At 42.6% G+C, this 18964-nt stretch overlaps 1 long non-coding RNA gene across 1 annotated transcript; it reads right to left on the minus strand.

The window, feature by feature from the left end:
* Positions 1-1124: 1124 nt before the first annotated feature.
* On the minus strand, positions 1125-3213 carry LOC142785080 (uncharacterized). Its single transcript, XR_012888840.1, has 3 exons — positions 3039-3213; positions 1625-1710; positions 1125-1259 (listed from the first exon to the last, which is right to left on the minus strand). It is a non-coding gene; the product is annotated as an uncharacterized LOC142785080 (long non-coding RNA).
* Between the last annotated feature and the right edge of the window lie 15751 nt (positions 3214-18964).

An 18964-nucleotide genomic window follows, 5' to 3' on the forward strand; every position in this document is an offset into this window, starting at 1 on the left:
AAGAATGTAAGTGTAGTCCTAGGTTTCATAAAACACGGTTTTTGAAAAAAAAAGCAAGCAGAAAAATGAGAGATTTTAGAGCTACTTATCAGGAAGGCCAAGGATCGATGCATCAGTACACCTTCACTTATATTTTCCGAAAAAGAGTATTCTTTTCTCGGTTAAAATTATTTTGTCATGGTCACACATGTGTTGTTGCAGATGAGCCCTGGTCTTGTGCTCAGTATAAAAACGCTCATAGCACCTTCAATAAAATTCAGTTGACAGCGCTCTTTACTATCCTTTTTGCGATAAGATTTTTATTACAGAAAAAATTTCATTTTCTTACAATTCAGGTATAATGATGAGTTTTCATTGTATCGCAACATGGAGCAAATTGCATCTCAATACGGACAAAAATCACAATTTTGTGAAATTCGTGATATTTTCTCGTATATTTCAGCAGCTTGAGAGGTCTAAAGATATTTTTTCCTCAAAATATACCTTCTGTGGAGTAAGTATTCACTGCTCAGATATTCATACAAAGTGCAATATTGCAATAAAAATGCAAACATAACACATTTTGCCTTTATTCTTGGAAGCGAATGTGGCAAAAAAAATTGCACTATTATTATTGAGCTTCAAATACTTTACAGAAGCACATTTACTTAACAGGTAGACCGAATTTGCTTTAGAAAAAATAAGCGGTAGATTTAAAACGAAATTTTCCACAAACAGCACACAGACGGCATTATGCCGGGAAGTTATAAGCCAGCCACATGAACAAAACTTTTTTCTCGCTGAAATATTCTAACAGTTCACTGTTTTCAACGCAGTAAGTCAGCACTTTTTTTTCAAATACAATTGAGATGGTCACCAAAGTGGCTGGGACGTTTGGCATGAAATGGTCCAGCTATATTTAAGCAAAATAACTTACACAAATAACAATGTTTGTTCATCTATTATGACCACACTAGAAAAAGTTGTTCAGGCATTGTGACACTAAAATTTTCAGCGTCGTACTGCCAGAACAACTTCTTTGATAAACTCCAAACTCACGCCGAGAAAAAGCCTCTCAATCACGGTGGATTTTAAAGGCCTTGCGGCCGTAGACAATGTTGAAAATAAAAAAAATCAACTCATTAGTGCTGTCACTCCTTCTTCGTCATTACTGACACGGAAGATTTTTCGGTTATCCATGTGGAGGTTCAGGAAGTAGGCTTGCTCTAGGCTGGGGCCGGGGGGTAGACTACGCAGGACGTCAGCGGCACCCTCTCATCCTGTAATAACAGTAAATATGATTTCTCATAAAAGGATGTTCGTGATGTTCTGGCAGCACCGTATATAAAGAATGTGTAGTGTGTATCTTTCGAAATGGCGTGTAATTGACATTACACTGAACTCGAAGCATACAACCCATACATTCCAATAATTTTGTATGATAAAAATAAGAGTTTTCCAGCATACAGCAAATTCCTAAAATGAGGTGAAGTTGTAAGACTACAGCTCAAAAATGGCACTTACGAAAGCCTGAACTCACCTAAGAATCAAATTCCTTCCAGAGTAGTGAGCCAGTGTGAAAAACAATTCCTAAAGTAGAACGTTAAGAACATGTAACATTAATCAAAATGCACAAGAAACTTACCTCTTTATGTACAAACAGTGAAGACATCTCTGCTTTCTCTTTTACATGAGAACAAATGATCTTGGGCGTGGCACTAGCGAAGAGGTCTGCAAAAAAAAAAGTAAAAGATTTACTGACTTTAATCACGCCTCTAACAATCTGAGGAATTGTTACAATTATCAGTGCAATTCTGACTGCCTCTATAAGGGCATCAAAAACGAACAATTTTCTCGTTCTTTCTACTCTCACAAGACGCTCCGTCAATGGAATCTAATCCAAATTTGACGCTGTGCTTCCTATTTGCCTGCTTTCTAGACATAGGGCTGCGAACATGTGTTTTGTGCACCTAATCTAGCACAGAAATTCGTCATCTATAATTCAATCATCTTAATTCATTGTAATTTGATAAAAGGTGTGATAGCTCGTCCAGTTTTTAAAGAGTTGCGGGCCTGCAATAGGCACTGCCTTGCACGTATGAAAGTACTTCTTTTAAAAAAAATTCAAAGTTTGCTTTCAGAAAAAGCGTCTGGCATATTTTGACAACCAAGCCCATCCTCTGATGGCAATCAGGGGCACGCTATTAGCGATTATTGACTACGGGATTTACAAACGTAACCCGTGCCTAAATACTCAGTTAAACACAATCACGCAAGTAAGAGCGCTCGAACGACACCAACGCGCGTGGACGCCGACTACGTTGCAGCAGCCATGGCTTATGCTAGAGCACGGCCGGGCTAGAGCTACTGCACATAGCTCCAACAGTCACGTATACTCTCTCGATTCTGTTATAACGCCGAACATTATCGCAGATGAAAGCGAAGCACGAAAACAGCAAGCAGAAACGAGGGAAAACAACGCACGGCGATGGCCACAACAACGCGCCTTTGGAAGTCTGCTAGATCTTTCCCTGTTGCTGGTGGCACTTGTCCTAAATAGCTTAAAAGACCGAGGCGCACGTGCTGGGAGCATCGCGGCATATCAGCACCTCCAACTATACTGTCTTTAAGCAAAAAAAAAAGCCATTTCGGACAGTGCGCCTCTGTACATAATTTTTGCTTTTTCTTTCTTTTTTTGCGCTTACACCTACAGAAGCACGTTGCACATTTCAGTAATAATAGAAATGTTATTACGATGTAGGCCAAAGCACATCTTAAAACAATATCAATCACTTTGTGCAGTGTAGAGACAATGTGCGATCAGCAACTAATCCCGCCCTTGTTAAGTGATCACATCACTCACTGTATGAGTGATGCAGGCACTTACACAACATCGCGCATAGCAGTGTGAACTCGTTAAGTCACACGTTTAATCGGGCATCTGCAACAGGCCCGCGAACGCATGCTGTTGTAAATGGCTGGCAGCCTACTTCGGCAGAGCTGCTGCAGGCGCCCAGTTAGCGCTGTATGATTACTACTTACAAAAACAGTACACTCACCGTTAACAGGCCCACGTTGTCCGTGTCCGCCACTCCATGAATATTCCTTAATCCGAGCGTCACTTCGAACACGGTGTCATGTGTGACCACCATTGAATATGCGCCTGTTCGCTAGAACACACACAGCGACCAAGACCCCAGACCAACGCGACGCATTTGAAAGACGATGAGACAGAGAGAGTGACGTTGAGAGAGAGAAGGAGGAGGCACTGGCGGCGGCTAAAGCGCCGCGGCGGCGCCGCAGCTGTCGACGCAGGTGTTCGGTGACGTAACTATTCGCTTATCTACGCCGCCGTTGTGGGAGCAACGCTGGCCGGGGTGAGCGGGGGGGGGGAAGGAGCGGGAAACCCGCCCGGACGGCGCCGAAGAGCAAACGCTATGGCGCATACGGCGGACGGCCGTTGCTCGCGGAATGACTCCTTGTAAATGGCAACTCTCCTTCCAGCCAGTCGCACAGCGACGCAGGTTATTTACCAGCCTCGGGTTCTTGGAGTATTTTAACCGAATGCGATTGCAGTGGGCGAAAAATAGTGAAGCAAAACTTGCGGAAAACAAAGTGCACCATGGAATGGCCAGAAACAATAATTATTTCGTCCTCGGTGGCATTAGCGGGAGAGCATCGCTACACCTCTTTCCAGAGGAATTTCTTTTTGCATTGTCTGTGTCTGGCACTTCCGCGTATGGTGCCGCAAACACTGAATGCGTAGTCGAAGCTGGAACAAATTAATCCACAGTCGCGGATGTTTAGAAGGCTTGTCAAGCACCACGAAACGTGCCGAGGTTGTTATAACAAACTTTTTGCTGACCACATGATCAGCACATAATCCCATATGGTTACCCAATGAGCTAGCTAAGCACCTGTAGCAAAGGCAGGGCACGTTCTTGTTAAACGTTGTTAATATAAACGATGGTTGTGCATAAGTGCAGTGACAGCTTTCCGTGAGAATTGGTCATAACCCACGTTTTCGAGCGTAGAAGCACCTCAGCGGACCTAATCAGCTATCACAGCAAGTTCGTAAGGAACGATCAGGTACGAAAATGTGCAGCTGTTTTCCATGTACTGAATAGTCCATGTACAGTGCGTTGACAACCGCCATTCCTTAAGCCACCTCCCATATAGACTCCTAGTCTGAACAGGTGTGGGACCTTAAACAATAAGAAGCAGTGCCTCCCCCCCCGCACACACACACACACACACACACACAAAATTCGAGGGCGTACGGGCTGATACACACACATACTTATTCACAGGCGCACACACATACACGTATACACACATACGGTCACACACACGCGCGACCGTAAACGCACGCATGCATGGGCGTAAACATGTGCACAGGCACGCTTAACACAAGCACGGACTCGCACATACACGCGCACGCACACATGCACGGGTGTACACACAATCGCGCTTACACGCACACACACCCATACTCGGGCGAACATTATTTGTGTGTATATAACCCATAGCAAACATGCAGCTTATAACCAACGCTAAGGAAAGCTTTCGTAACATGGATTGCGGTTAATTGGCATTATAGATGAAACGCGATTTGCTTCTGCTGACATTCTGCTGTATTCGGAGAGCACCTTCACACATTCTAAGTCAATTAGGCCGTCATTTAACGCAAGGTCCACATATTCGTGCAGTAGCTGCGCTGCTCGGCCGCCAATCCGAAGGTCGCGGGTTCGATGCCGGCCGTGGCAGTCGAATTAAGGCGGAGGCGAAAAGGTAGAACCCTTTGCACTGTGCGATATGAGCGCTCATTAAAGAACACCAAATGGTGAAAATCTCTGCAGCTTTCCACTACGACGACCCTCATAATCATATCGAGGTTTTTGAGATGTAAAATCCCAAATATTATAATTATGTGTTCTTCTTATGCTGCATATTCCATCTGATGAATCGGTACATACACCCTTCTCAGGCACAAAAGCACCCTTAGAGCCTATTTTAGGGTGCTATTGAGGCAAGCACCCAAACAAAGGGGTGCTTTTTTTTCAATCGACCATTTATGGGTGTTAAAGGGTGTTGCAAAGGGTGCTTTCTCGTAAAAGCACCCTTTTTACACCCTTTTGGGTGCAAAAATTTTTACTGTGTGGGTGTTTACCGATGCACACCGCATGCTACAACGGCAAGGGCTCCAGCTCTTCTGCTACACGGGTGGTTGCCAAGAACTCGGTTGGAGGTCGTCGGGCATCCGTCGGTAATATTCTTTGATGACCCTAACTCGGAACTCTGGCGCTTACGTGAGCGGGTAAAGCTAAAGAAACAGAGCAGCAAAGGATACACGGACGCTCGGAGGGCTGCAAGAGAAACCAGAGATGACGTTGGTGACTTCGTCAAAGTGAACAAACCCACTTCTAGATTTAAAGGCGACCCGGAATTCAGCCACCCAGGAGTAGTGATCAGCAGGAAGGAACCATCTTCTTTTCGCCTGGCTGACGGCAAAACGTGGAATGCATCCAAGTACGCAAAGGTGCCGCGAGCCTCTGCCGCCCTTTATACGTGGGGAGGAAACTGTACAGCTAGAAGAGGAGGATTTCTGCCGACATGCGGGGGCCCCACCCCAGAGATAACTACCAGGATTTCAGCTGCTGCTCTTTCGGCTGCGCAGGCACCCACGTCTCCTGCGTAGGCTGCGCAGGCACCTACGTCTTCTTCGGCTGTGCAGGCGCACGGGTCGCCTGCTGCGACGCAGTCAGCCAAGTCTCCAGGAGCAGTCACACAACAACGCAGGGTGAAACCACCAAGAAAGAGACTACCACCAGAGCGTTATGGCTACAAGGTTTAGTAAGAGAAGTTGTGGTAAAGTGAATGAAACGGACGTATCCAGTGTGCTGGATTCCTTTTGTAAATTGTGTGATTTTGTAGTACTAAATAGTTACGTTCATTGTACAGGTTGTATTTTTGTATAGTGTTCTTTGCATATGTGCTAACACACTAAACTATTAAATCACTAATCCATATAGCTGTTTTTAAGTAAAGGAATTTGTTGTATACTGGTCTGTTTGGTTTCGGTTCCATGATCCCTGCCGCAGGTGGCACCAGTGTTGTTTATGTATATAAGCATGCGCAAGTTGGAATAAAGGTGCTTTTGTTCCAATGGGCACTCAAGTTGTCTAGTCATTCATTAACCAGCGGCACACGCCGCCACTACAAATGCAACATGTAATAATGTTGTAGCGCAGCAATTTAGTTATAGTTCACTGTCGCAGTAACAATGCATAGTATAAGTGCATACTACCATCGGGCTTCGGATCACTTCAATATTTTAATGACTTTATGGCTTAAAACCAGCCACCCACCACAATAGACAGAAGCGTTACTGCACCTATTTCCTGGAGGTCAAGTTGTGGGTGCATTGCAAGCTCGTAAAAAATTCACGCGCAAAGTTGCCTGTGGTTATTCAAAGCATGCTGTCCGCTACACAGAACGCAGTCATGTGCGCCGGCTTCGTTGACACTGGCCTCTTTCAACTTTTTTGATTACAATGCAGTTTTCGCAATAATGTTCAATTTCAATGACAGATCCAGATCAAATTTTTCAGCTCTGAGCGGAGCAATCACATTACGATGGCATGAATTGTGTGCTCCAATGGCAGAGTGAGAGCAACAGCAGATCACGGATTGCTCCATGGAGCAAGAGTTTTTATCCCGCCGAATTCGGTGGATTTGAAGGGAAGTTCAAGGAGCGTATTTCATGCGCGCGCCTTTCATTCAATCACCGATGGATGCCCGGAAAACGCTTTGCACTCCCTCGCACTCCTTCGTGCTCACTCGCTAGATTTCCGCTCACCAACAGCTCCCGTCGAGACGCGCGCATTCCAATAGCAGATTTAGCGAGAGCAATCCCGCTCAAATCTGCGCGGTCCATTTGCAATCCGGCCAAGCGCTCGCAATCTGACATTTGGAATTCAACATAAAACTTCTCGAGTAACGTCATACTATTAAAAGTATGCACTAATTCAAGTACGCACTAGGTACAGGATACCACTACATCATTCAACGTTGATTGATTGATATGTGGGGTTTAACATCCCAAAACCACCACATGATTATGAGAGACGCCGTAGTGGATGGCTCCGGCAATTTCGACCACCTGGGGTTCTTTAACGTGCACCGAAATCTGAGCACACGGGCCTACAACATTTCCGCTTCCATCAGGAATGCAGCCGCCGCAGCCGGGATTCACAACATTCAACGTTAAGGTATCTTAATTTTGAATGGAACGCCTAAAGAACATCACGTCCATTTGCGTGGGCAAGAAGGGAAAAGAGGAGTTTAGTGATGTACGCATTTGTCTTTACTTTTAGTGGACACGTCTTAAGTGGTGGGTTTTGCTTAATGTCTGTAGAAAAAAAGAAGAAAAACAGTTACTGACAGTAAGGGGTTTGTGTTGCGAAACCAGATCGGTCCGCAAGTCCCGTCGAGCAGAGTTGACTGAAGTCCAGGACGCCGCAAGCAGTTGCCACCCTGCGTGCCCCGTAGAACATACCTGCTAGGGGTTTTTGTTGGTAAGGTAACAGTTGGCGGAGTAACAAATTGCCTAGTTATATACAGCTACGCTGTAAGAACACGGAGAAACAGAAAGACCAAAATATATATGCCAGTTTTTTTTAATGTCCTTTTGTTTTTTAGTGGCTCCGATGTTTTTCTACATAAAGTGTTTTTTATCTAAAAAGTTAAGTCCACTTGAAGTGAAGAGGAAAATACAGTGAAGCGTGCTGCAACATTAGTTTTTTTTTTGCCTGTGTGCTTCTATCATAACATTTCAGCAGTCAGGCGTACATTGCGGATGAAATCTATACATCCCACTGTCCTCGAAATTGAGGAGGAAAATGTGGATTTGGCTTCTAAAGACTGCAACAGTTACCTTTGATTGCAAGTTCATTCAAGTGTCTCAAGTAGCAGAGACTGAACAATATAGCAATGAATTGCATGAACATTTACACCAGTTCTGTGCTTTCGTCGTTACCCTTCTTTTTTACATGAATGGAATGGAGATGACTATACTTTGTGAGAACCACGTCGGCAGGCTAGGTTGGGATAGAATCTAGTGCTGCGCAGTGGCGGTGTGCGCGGTCCACTCCTGTGGCTCAAAAGGCGCAGCCTTCACCTTGCCTCAGAATAGGCGGGTCAGCTGCCACGAAGCATGCGCGTTGCTGACCGATGGCTGTTGCCCCAACTCATAAACTTCGTTTCCCTGTCCCGTATTCCTTGATAAATTATCCGTATGAACCGTAGTTTGAGAGCATTTGCTCTTGCTGATGCGCATCGAAGCTTTATCTGTGCTTGATTAGACTAACTACAGGACGCAGCAAGCACAATTGCCACAACTTACAAACAGACGGATGATGACATGCCCGCGCTACTACCTCGACGCTTTCATGCTATGCTAGAACCCTATATTTGTCTTGCGTTTGCGTACTAATTATTATGACGATAATCTGTGTAAAATGATCACTTTATTTTAAAACAGTCTCATTTTTCCTTCATTGTTATCGCTCGTACACATCTATTGGACTCATACGCCTTAAATATCTTCAACTAGCGCCAATAATAGAATGTAATTAGGCTAGCGGAGCAATATTTAGAAATTCTTGTCCAGCTTGGTTGGGCGACAAGCAGCGACGTAAATTGTAGCATTCATGCCAGGACAAAAGGTGTCGCTTCATACGAGACCTGTTTCTGAAGGAGAAGCTGAGTTGTATAACCACCGGCAAAGCGTTCAAGGCCGATGTTTAGATAGATCAACGCACATTTATGAAACGTTTCGTTATTCTCCGCTGATTTGTTTTTAATTGTGGGGGTCTTACTTCATAGCAGCTTAACGGTTGTGCATTTCAATTTGGGTGAACGTTGTTGAACCTCATGGTGTCGTAATTTCTCTAGCCCTCCACTACGACATAACTCGCAACCATACTGTGTTTTTGAAGCGTAAGATCCAAGACTTATATTTTTATTATCATGTAACAAGAGCGTCAAACGTCGCCATGACATTTGCCTCAAGCGCAATAGCAAAAGTAGTGACTCGAATTGCAGATGTGCGTTGTCGATGGAACAGCAATCAAAATTCACGAAGTCAATCTAAGGTCAACTTACCACATGTTTCTTTAGATCTCAGCTTCCATGGGGGCTACAAACAGTGATGTTATCCGCTGATGAAAGTTTCGTAAAGAACATGCAGTTGCAAAAAGCCCTTCTGATATATATATATATATATATATATATATATATATATATATATATATATATATATATATATATATATATATATATAAATATATATATATATATATATATATATATATATATATATATATATATATATATATATATATATATATATATATGCTCCAATATACCCACTAATGTCTCCACTAATAATAAAGCCACATAGGGGATTAGCCAGTTATAAAAATAGCATTGGACATGGTTTTGCATGATTTCATGCCGTAATTGGTACTGCTCAAAAGCACCGTCTTTCATAAATGATTGTGCGATCTAACCAATATAGGTATTCTTATGCTGGTGCTAAAATTGATGCCTTCACAACTTATGCTGTTTGGTTTTTTTGCAATTGTTTCATTTAATTGGATGCACAGTACTACAAAATAGGTTTTCATACGTTAAAGTCATTGCCACTCTCAGCAAACTGGTTTTACTGCAGCGTGAAGTCATGCGTAATATTTCACGATTCTTCATACGCGTAGCATAAATACGTATCCTAAATTTATAACTCACAGTTCGGCGACAGCCTGAAAACAAAAAGGAAAATGTACCACTATGTGTCCGTAAGCTGGGCGTCAATTTGCGGTCAATCTTTCCGATGACGCATGTAATAAAAAGAAGCAAAAAATAAGAAAAGGAAAATTGAGTGTTTTGCTGAGACGAGAGGAGAGGCATTGCAGCACTGGTAGCTGTCTTCGCTATTTCCTTGTCCAGTTCGCTTCTTCCCAAGAAAGGTTTCTCGTTCTGGTATTAATACATACGTCAGCGCCAGTCTTTCCACTCGTATTGCAAATCTAGCAGTCAATTTAAAGTGGTGGCTTCAAGAAAAAAAGTGCTTGAACCTTAACGTTCCCTTTGATTGTTGGCGGCAATGCTTCACTATTACCCTGTCTCTAGGGGGAACTATTCTGTGTAAATACAGAGAGACGTTCTCACTTATGCTAATAAAATGTAGTTACTAGAGCACCGGGTGCTGTATATGGTTTATAAAATGAAACGGCAGAAAATGCATCGTTACTATTTTTTGCGAAACACTAATACTATGCCCATTTAGGTACTTCTTGAGCAGCCTTGCATTTTATAACCCGTGACTTGCTAGGAATATTTTGTATGCTCACATATATAATTTAGTATCAGCATGAAAAATGGAAAATACTTTGACCATAACCACACTTGAAACAAGAGAGCACCGGAATGTTCTATAACTGTCCTACCCTAGCAGCAGATCTAAAGTACAATTGTTTCAGCTTACGCCATAAAATATGCCAGTTAAACGTGCTTGACGACCAATTTATTTTATTGATCTGGTTATCTCTGCAAGGCCATTCTTTTTTGTGAAATTTGAAGATTACTATATAGTGTTGGAAATTAGTTCAATGCTATTCTTTACTCGCCATTTTAGTAATGATAACATCTATGGTTTAAAGTTCTAAAATCACGATATGGCTATGAGAGATGTCGTTGTGTAGGGCAGTTGAAATTTTTATCATCACACATTACATGGGCCTCTGCTGTTTTTACACCACCGAAAAACGACCACCACGTTCTGGATCGCACTCGTGACCTTCTCGTCCACACCCACTATGCTCTGTTATTTTAACAGGAACGTATCTTATATCGGGGTCCACCAAGACTTCACTGATTGATTTCCGTCATGAATACGACGTTATAAACTGAACGCAACTAAATAGGAAAGAAAAAAAATACGCCATCTCCCGCTAAAGGGATTTCATTTGTAGATGACAACCCTCACACTGGTGGTGACGTTGACGGAGGTGCTCATCGCGGCGTTGCGCAGGAGAGAAGTTGATGTTGAAGTTTATTTCAGGCAAAAGAAAAAAAAAAGAAAGGTGCAATTTGCCTAGGGGACCGGCGAAAAGGCATAAAAGCCTGACAAAGCGCCTGCCCCCTATAAACCCAAAACCCACCAAAATAACACAGTGCTCAGTGTAAAGTAACGAGTCAATAAGAAATTAAGCATAAATATGTTTCTACATGCAAAACATGTACAGGAAAACATAAATGAGCGAAAATTTGCGCAGGAGATGAAATCTATAAAGCATATGCGTGTCCGACAAATGAAGCAAACTGTAGAGGACATAAACAAACACTAATGTAAGACATGTAAAATACCTGAAGAAACTTTAAACTTGAATACAAGGTTTCAACAATCAAGAGACAGCAACATCAATAAGGAATATGTTTGATCGATAAATGAAACACAGTTTGGATAACATAAGCAAACCTTAATGTGATATATACAAAAAAATACTTCAGGGAATATGAGACAAAGATGGTGACGGTGATTACGTTTGTGTAAATAGGAAGTGTTCCTGTATCTTCTTTTTAAAAATGCCATATGAGACTGTATTGTCAATTAGAGAAGCTACAATCGGTTGTTCGTTCAAGAAATGCGAAATTTGATACAATAGTTTTTGTGTGCCGTAATTTGTACGTGGTTTCTCATATGTATACACCCTGTGCCGTAGGTTGTGACTGTGATCTCTCGGGAGATGCCTCTGATAAAACCCTGTGCGATCAGTTCGTACCTGTTTATAAATAAGAATTGCCAATTTTTGTTTCATGACGTTGGTTACCGTAAGTATTTTATGTTCCTTAAAAAGAGGCGCGGTATGATGCCTGAATGACACCCCTGATATTAGTCGTATAGCTTTTTTTTGCAAGGTGTGAATTTTGTCAGTGTTTGCTTTAGTCGTATTCCCCCATACAAGAAGACAATAATGGAGATGTGAGTAAACAAGGGAATAATATAGTTGTTTTTTCAACCACTGAGGGAGGAGTTGTCGCAATTTGCAGATTATACCCGTGGATCTGGAAATCTTGGTACGAACGTGGTTGGTGTGTAAGGACCAGTCTAAGTGTTCTTGAAAAAGTATCCCAAGAAATTTATGCGCTGTGACACGTTCAATTTTTTGCCCTTCAAATTTTATTGTAGGCTCGCTTGTGATAGCCTTATTGCGTGGGCGGAATAAAACATACTTTGTTTTTTTGGTGTTTAATTCTAATCTATTACACTTAAGCCAGTCGGATAGATGTGTCAGCCACAGGTTTGCGTGTTGTTCAAGGTGATTGAAGGAATTACCGGCGAAGAATATATTGGTGTCATCCGCGTAGAGAACAACATCGGGTGTTAGCGGTATGTTAGGTAGATCATTGATATGAATCAAGAATAGCAAAGGCCCTAAGATTGATCCTTGTGGAACGCCACAAATGATATTACCTACGTTTGATTTTGTGTCGCCGAGACTGGTGTACTGTTGTCGATTGCTTAGATAACTTTTTATAAGTTCTAGAGCCTTTCCTCTAATTCCATATGAAGGGAGTTTCCGTAATAAAATATGGTGCTTAACCGAATTGAACGCTTTTTTAAAGTCGAGAAAAATCCCTATGGTAAGTAATTTATGTTCAAAATTTCAAGTATTTTTTCTTTAATATCCAGTAGTGATGTTTCAGTAGATTTTTTCTTTTGGAAGCCATATTGTTGTTGTATTATCACATTTTCTTGCAATAAGTAATTTGAAAGTCGTAGGTTGATAACTTGCTCAAATATTTTAGAGAATATAGGTAATAATGAGATAGGCCTATAGTTATTAAGGTCATTTTTATTACCGCCTTTAAAGATGACAGATACTTTCGCAATCTTTAGCTCATCAGGAAAAATACCTGAACTAAGAATTGTGTTAGCGATATGTGAAAGCGGCTTACTTATGGTATGGGCAACTGCTTTAAAAGGCTGGGGTTTTAAGTCATCCACGCCACATGCACAATTATTTTTTAATTTTTGCAACAATATGTATATTTCGGATTCGGATGTGGGAAACAAGAAAACAGAGGATGAAATGTTGCTAGTCACATAAGTATGATTGCTTATCTCCCCAGCAGTAGTCCCACAATCACCAACTCTAAGAAAGTGTTCATTGAACCTATCTGCAAGTGGCGGACCTGAGCATGGTTCACCGTCAATCACAAGCTCCGATACAACCGATTTATCATCTTTGCACATAAGGTCATTGACCTTTTTCCAAACTTTCCTGGAGTCGTTCGATATACCAGCAAACATATTTTCGTAGTACGCAAAACGCGCTTGTTTAATATCAGTGCCAAGTTTATTTCTAATTTTTTTGTATGTAGCTAATGTGTCCAAGTTTTTTGTTCTGATAAATACGCTAAACAGATTATCACGCTCTTTTATTCTTTTTAAAAGGTGTGAATCTATCCATGGTTTTCTAGACCTACGGGTTTTTCTAATCGTTGTCTTAGGAAATGCAAAGTCATAGAGACCTTTGTTAGTGTTTAGAAAGAGGCGGTATGAAGCAACGGGATCTTTGATTGCTGTCACAGAGTTCCAATCTGTACCTTCAACTAAGTGTTGAAAAATCGCACTCTTGTCCGCACATATTATTCTGCATTTATTGGTTGTATTCTGAATAGTTTGGTCATGTCTTGACAAGTATGTCTTGAAGAAAATAAAGAAGGGCAAGTGGTCGCTTAAGTCTGCTATCAGTACACCTGCGTCGCATTCACATGGCTGATAGTTTGTAAAACATAAGTCGAGTAGCGTTTCAAATACGTCTGTAATTCTTGTTGGCATGTTAATTACATTTTGATACCCAAAAGAGCAGAAAATGTCAACGAGGTTTTGCCTATTAGATGTTGTTGCCAATAAGTCGATATTAAAGTCACCACAGAAAACCACAGAAAACCACAGGATTTACAACAGTATTCTAGAACACTTTCAAGATAATTAAGAAACACAGTAACAGAACCAGAAGGGTTCTGTTACTGGAAACGTGGAAAGAAACGTGGAAAGGCGCAAAGCACGCAGTGATGGACGAGTGTTTCTTACTGAAACATGCCAATAACTGCTAATGGGCAATGAGAGGCAGAAGGCTACGAGTAGACACAGAGTTCCACAGCCCACTTTTAGTTAAAGCGCACGCTATGAATTTTTATTGTTCAACAATGCACAGGAGCAATATCCTTTGGCACTACCTTGGAAGTGAAGATCCAATGCCTATATATGCGGGGTGGCGGTACGCGGTTGGCGATGGCAAACATATGGACACTCTCGGTGGATTTTCGCTGTCGCCGTTGCTAACACCCCATCACTTTCTTGTCCCGGATATATATATATATATATATATATATATATATATATATATATATATATATATATATATATATATATATATATATATATATATATTTATATATATATATATATATATATATATATATATATGTATGTATATATGGAAGAAAGATAAATAAAGCAGAAAAAAAAACAATTCCAAGGCACCCACCGCAAATTCCAACCAGTGACTCCTTGATTCTCAGCGCGCTCCCTTAACCAACCCAGCAGTGCCGCTCATGTTATTCATATTCATACACAGCTTCGCTCCACCGAGAAGTGGAATCACAGCCTATCCCTCGTGGTGGGTAGGAGCCATGTATCCAGGAACAAGCAAGCCAGCAAGGTTCTTCCATAATTCAGCTGCTTCTGGCATCGACACCCGCGCTGCAAAGGCTTGAACAAGCTGAGGTGGATATTGCGGTGAAGTGCATTGGAACTATCTTTTCACCACCGTCACCAGTATCGTCGTAGTGTAAAGACACCAAGGAAGGAAACGTCAATGATAGCACTGTATGTATTCGAGTAGTTCAGCCTTTGCGATGCCACCCCGTGTTGTACCAAAGCCGTGAAAAACCTCCAAGGAAATGCTAGTCGCGCTGAAGGAAGACTGGCTCGCATAGGCGCCCAGGCACGGAAGGACCGTGCTGCGGCGCGTGCGAGAAACGCTGCAGCACAACGCACATAAGTGATTCTTAGCGAAAGAAAGAGAAAAGTGAGCCCCGTTATTGTCTGCTTCAGTGAGCGACACCTCAACAGTAGCTCACAAGGGATGGGGGTGAGGAGGGATAAAAAGGGTAGGAGGAAAGGTGTAGAAAAGAGGAAGAGCCGTGAGGTGGTAAGCCGAAAAAAGCGACAACAAACTGAGGGGATAGGAGAGATAGGAAAGATGGAAGCACGGTCTCTGGAGTCCGAGGACGGGGCAGACTTTCGAGAGCTGTAGTCGGCGTCGGTAGATGGCTTGCTGGCACAACACACATTTGACTATGTTCACTACATTTCGTAGGGTTCCTGAATTTCTTAGCCTTACTTTGTATAACAGTTTGGTGGGTCGCTATCACATTCATTGCTAAGGGCTTGTACGCGAAGTTTGAATTTTTTTGAGACTCTAGCACACGCTGCCAGCGTCGGCATTGCAAGACGAGAGAGGAGAGCGCAGGAGAGGAGAAAGAGAGGGGATGCGCAGTGGCGGTGTAAACGTCGCAGGGAAAAATGCCTAGAGGAGAAGGAGGAGCGAGCATAGGTTGGCAGTTTAGTGCTGGGTACGCATTCTCTTGGGGCACTACGGGCTTGGGAGCGCGCGGCGTTGCGTACGCAACCCATACCCAACCGGAACGCCTTATAGCAGTGCGCACGCAAACGCGAGCCGCAGGAAGGTCACATGCGCTCGCAGCGCCATATCGTCTTGTCGCGTAAGTATTGTTTAAATATTTTTGCGATTTGAAATGTTAAATTAAACATACATAAAGACATGAAGTAAACTATTTCAATAAAGTCATTTTAAATTATTATGACAGATATCAACCCGAAAAAAAACTTTTTTTCGTATGTGCCGCAGTTGCACCGTCGATGCCAAGCAATCCAGATGGCCGGTCGTAGTCCGACAAGCGCGACAACAGAACAAGGGTGTAACGTGTAACTTTGTAACTTTTAGCTTGTACGCATACGTCTTTACTTTAACGTGTTACCGGACACCAGTTTGCGTTTACCGTTTTACCAAAACACGTGTCTTCCAAAGTTTTGAGCTCCTCATACGTAAACGTTTACGTACGTACGTAAATGTGTATACCTTTACGCTTTCGCGAACCATAAATGGTGATGCTAACTGCATTAACTTACACATGTTTGAATCGCCATTGCGGCAAAATTACAAGACTTTTTTTATCATCCACAGTATCCTGGTATAGGCAGAAAGGGGAAAAATACAAAGATACAAGGTTACTGTAACGGTGGTGTCAACATCTTGTGACACTTCGTCCAACCACAGTCATGAACACGTTGGCTTACGCGTAATGTTTTTGAGCTGAAAATAATTAAAAAGGTAACTCATTTGTAATAACGTCGATGCGCGGTTTTTTGATGTGACGTCCAATGCACAATGTTTCTGCAATAACAGTTTTGTGATTGTCAGGTTCACTATGGCCCCGCTTGATGGCGCCATCTAATGAACTGGTCGGGGACTCGCACGTTTTTGGCTTCTATGTTCTAGGCCATTCTAGCTTTGGAAATCTGGCTGAAACAATTTATTCGTTATTGATCCACCACCAGTACCTCACGTAACAGAAAAATGTTCACCTTTGGCGTGAAGTAAAACCTTGCTCGGCGCTGCTTCACCGAAGGCGGCATCTTAGAAGGCGGCCTATCCATGCTGTCCGAGATTTGGCGCCTTTGTGCTATGATAATTGTGTCAAGCTGGTGGCTCCGGTCAGCCTCGGCTTGACTCGCTGTGAAGGTGAAAGACATCACGGGTAACATGATGCGCCAGCATGTACGCCAGTGCAGCTTATCTCCGGTAGGAGGCCAATGGTGGAAGCGTTGTTTATGGCCGCGTGGACGCATGGCCCCATCGCCCCAGTGATCTTGCGACGCATCTGTTTGGGGTTTTGCGCATGCGCAATACCACCGTCCCAACTCCTGGGTACGCAAGCCGCTTGGGTACCCAGCACTACAACTCCCTACTACCTTCGTTGGCATTGCGGGGCGAGAAACGGGAGAGCATAGGAGAGGAGACAGGCTGCGAATGCGCAATAGAGGTGCTAGCGCCACTAGTAGGAATGCCTTTCCAGAGAAAGATGAGAGCAAACGACGCAAGCAGGTAGTAGGAGAGAACGGAAGGAAGCAACACACAGCTTTTGGTGAGAAGGAAGGATGAGTGCTGCGCATGCGTAGTGTGAGCGCGAACGCCGACGCTGACTACGCGGGACACAGACCCGCGCAAGAGATGCCTCACGTCGAAAGATATTCATGGTGTCATCCATTGGCAGATTCGGAGAACTTCCGGTAATACTTTCTTCTGCTCCATGCGGAGCAAGTCTATTCCATTGGCGGATGGAGAGTGCTCCCTGTATGATTTATGGGCAGACCTGGAGCAGCTCCGTCTCGAGATCCCCTCCACAGAGCAGCTTTTAAATGCGAAGCGTTTTATAGCAAATTTCGGTAACTTGAGCGTATCTATCTATCTATCTATCTATCTATCTATCTATCTATCTATCTATCTATCTATCTATCTATCTATCTATCTATCTATCTATCTATCTATCTATCTATCTATCTATCTATCTATCTATCTATCTATCTATCTATCTATCTATCTATCTATCTATCTATCTATCTATCTATCTATCTATCTATCTATCTATCTGTCTGTCTGTCTGTCTGTCTGTCTGTCTGTCTGTCTGTCTGTCTGTCTGTCTGTCTGTCTATCTATCTATCTATCTATCTATCTATCTATCTATCTATCTATCTATCTATCTATCTATCTATCTATCTATCTATCTATCTATCTATCTATCTATCTATCTATCTATCTATCTATCTATCTATCTATCTATCTATCTATCTATCTAGCCACACCTATGACTTTGAGCTCTCCTGGCCATTTCAATAACGGTATCAATACCGAAATCGTTATGGGATAACATGACTGTACGACGAGCATAAGTGAATATTCATAACATACAAATCATAACATGTATGTCATCAATGTCATGATTTACCTTTCATGGTCTTGCTGCTCTTGTGGTGGTTTCGTTCACATGACATATTAACAGCGGAACTCATATGGTATGACATGATTGCATGGCGAACACAAGTGACAGACCCTTAAAAGATAATCATGAGATGCGTGTCATGTAACATCATGACTACATGCTACGCTCATGATGCGCTCGCGGCCGTTTCGCTAGCGTTACATGTACCAAACTTGGTATTACGTGACATAAATGGATGACGTAGGTGCTAAGTTGGTGCTATTAAGATATTTAATACATGCGTGTCATGTGAGGATATGACTAGTGCCAGGCTAATGGTGTGCTCCCGGCCGTTTCTTTAGCTTCACTATGCCAAATTTCGTATTACGTGACGTGGACAGATGACGAAGTAACGTATGCAGCTGGAGCTTACTTTTATTCTTAGGTTCTAAAGGACCATAGTACGTGCTTGTTGATGTCATCTTTGCGCGATATTTAAGATATGATGTGTTCAGATACATGGTATAACTTCATTACTATAACGATTTAATCATGAACATCGGTGGTATAGTTGTCGCGACGGAGCCGTGCCACTAGGCGTCAACGTGGCTGTGACCACGTCAAACAATCACATAGGTGCGAAACCCCAATAAAAATTGCACAAGCTCTCATATATGCCTACACAGTAAGCACTGCTTCTACGAAGACACATTTCACGTTCGTGTTATACAGATTCATATGACGGAAGGATTAGCCACGTTTCTTAACGCGATAGCGGTGAAGAGCCGGTTTCGCACAAGTTCTCGCGTCAGCGTTGGTGTCAATGGTTGTGAGCGAAAAATCATTGTGTG

The sequence above is a fragment of the Rhipicephalus microplus genome, chromosome 2 (assembly GCF_043290135.1).
Source record: "Rhipicephalus microplus isolate Deutch F79 chromosome 2, USDA_Rmic, whole genome shotgun sequence".
NCBI classification, from domain to species: domain Eukaryota; kingdom Metazoa; phylum Arthropoda; class Arachnida; order Ixodida; family Ixodidae; genus Rhipicephalus; species Rhipicephalus microplus.